We start from the raw sequence: 2,379 nt of genomic DNA on the forward strand, positions 1-2,379 counted from the left end.
GAGAAATCTTATCTGCTATCAATATTCACCAAAATAATTTTTATAAAAATATTATAATCTTAGGAGCAACTTAGAAGATATCAAATTATCTTTCATCTAAGCTAAACATCATCTTTATTATTCTTAAAGTAATTTATAAGCCATACCCACGGAAGCAACCCTATAAGAGTGACAGATCATACCCATTTCTCAACGTTGGGATTCCTAATAAGTGAATGTGCAAAATATTCTTGATGAGATCTTCGTGGAACAAGAATATTAACTTGTTTATTATCACATTAATTATTTTAAATTAAATAAAAACTTAATTAAACTTTTTCATTTTTGAGCTAATGATTGAAAGGAATATTAGATATTCCAGGATCATTCTACCTATTAGTAGATTATTTATTTCCTACGAAATTTCTAAACATAAAGATCAAACAATATTTTGAAGAGGGTTCGATTAGTTTTATATGCCTTGTCTCTCGGAAAAAATTTCTCAACGCGTGATATTTTTTATTTCTTTTTTAAGTTCTGAGTATAAATTTTATTATCATGGAAGGATATATTTATCATTAATGACTTACTTGTCAACTTGTAAATTTGTTAATCTCAAGCCCTCTCTATCCTTAGGGGCAGTCATATATTGCCAACTAATTAAGTGGATATTTTTCTTTTTCTGATTTGAAATTTAAAATAATTCCCTTAAGAGAATAGAGATCCTTTTCAAAACCTCTTTTAAGACCCAATTATTAATTAATATATGAATAGGCAAGGAGTTAGAACATAAAACTTACAAAACTTGTAAGAACAAGTTTAAGAACAATTATTAAGTCTTAAATTTTGCTAGAGGAGGGGGGGAATTAGTGTAGCGGAAAACTTTCGACGATTAAAATTGTGTTCGTACGTTGAAATCTAATTCCGATGTAAAAGTCGTTTCATGCGGATAATAACTTTGAAAGCTTACGGAAACTTATTTGAAGTAAAGTAAGGAAGACAGTTTGTAGTTAAGATAAATAGCATAAAGGAAATGCAAACCAGATTTTAAGTGGTTCGGTTAAACGTGACCTACATCCACTTTCGGCTTCCTCCTCCGACAAGGTCACCGACGTCTACTAGAGGCCTTTCTTCAATAGACGAAGGCCAACCACCCTTTTACAGTTTCACTCCTTTTGACGGGCTTAAGAGACAACCCTTACAGAATTTCTCTCCTCTCTTAAAAGCTCAAAACTTGGAATAAAAGAGGGAGGAGAACTTCTAGCCTTTACAACACTTTTGAGCTCTAAAAATCATAGAGTAAGATTGGATTTTCGGTGCCCTTTTATGCAGGAAAGGGTGGGGTATATAGGGCCCCAAACTGGTTTGAATTTGGAGCTCAAAAATATCTTTTCCCGGATTTCCGGGGTCCTAGCAGTACTACCTCCTGACTGGGGCGGTACAACCGCCAAGCAGCTCGGAGACTGAGCCTCTGGGTGGTGCCACCTCCTGACAGGGGTGGTTGCACCACCTAGTCTCGCTCGGAGACTGAGCTCAGGCGATGCCACTGCCTGATTGGGGTGGTTGCACCGCCCAATCTCGCTTGGAGACTGAGCCCAAGCGATGCCACCGCCTAACCTAGGCGGTTGCACCGCCCAGCTTTCCTGGGAGACTATCTCCTAGGTGGTGCCACCGTCGACCCTGGCGGTGCCACTGCCTAGCAGGAATTCTGGTCCGAATGGGTTGATCCATTCGGCCCAATTTGAGTCTATCAAGGGCCCAATTGCCCCCAGATTAAGTTAATGGGATCACCTCCTATTCCTAACTTAATCTACATGCTAACTACGATATTTCTTAAGACATTTACTACAACTTGCTCCGGTGTGTCAATCGCTTCTTTGGGCGAGCTTCCGGCGAACTTCCGGCGAACATCCGACGAACCTTCGACGATGCTCCGGCGGACTTCCAGCAAACTCCTGGACTTGCGACAATCCACTTAGCGAGTTCTGACAAGTTTCTTTGGCAAGCTCCTGGACTTCTCATATTTGTTCCCGCAAAACCTCCGACGACCGTCCGAACTTCCGTCGAACTCTCGAACTCCCAACGTGATCATAGTCTTGACTCCGGCGTAACTCCTACTACATGTCTTACTTCCATCGTAGTTAATCCTGCACATGTAAAACAAAACTTTGATCGAGACAATTAATCCTAAGCAATTAACCAAGTTGTCCGGTATGTTATTGGTCCCTCGACGCTTCGTTCGATTATTCGGCGCATCGTCCTCTCCTGCGGCCTATTGCCCAATCGGCTAGTTGACTCCGCAACTCCGATATCCTTGGCATAATACCCGCTCTTATTGGCCCGATGCCTGAGTCCACGGCCCGAAGCCTTCTGTCGATATGTCGACCGATCCACCGGCCT

Source organism: Musa acuminata, chromosome BXJ3-11 (genome assembly GCF_036884655.1).
Source record: "Musa acuminata AAA Group cultivar baxijiao chromosome BXJ3-11, Cavendish_Baxijiao_AAA, whole genome shotgun sequence".
NCBI classification, from domain to species: domain Eukaryota; kingdom Viridiplantae; phylum Streptophyta; class Magnoliopsida; order Zingiberales; family Musaceae; genus Musa; species Musa acuminata.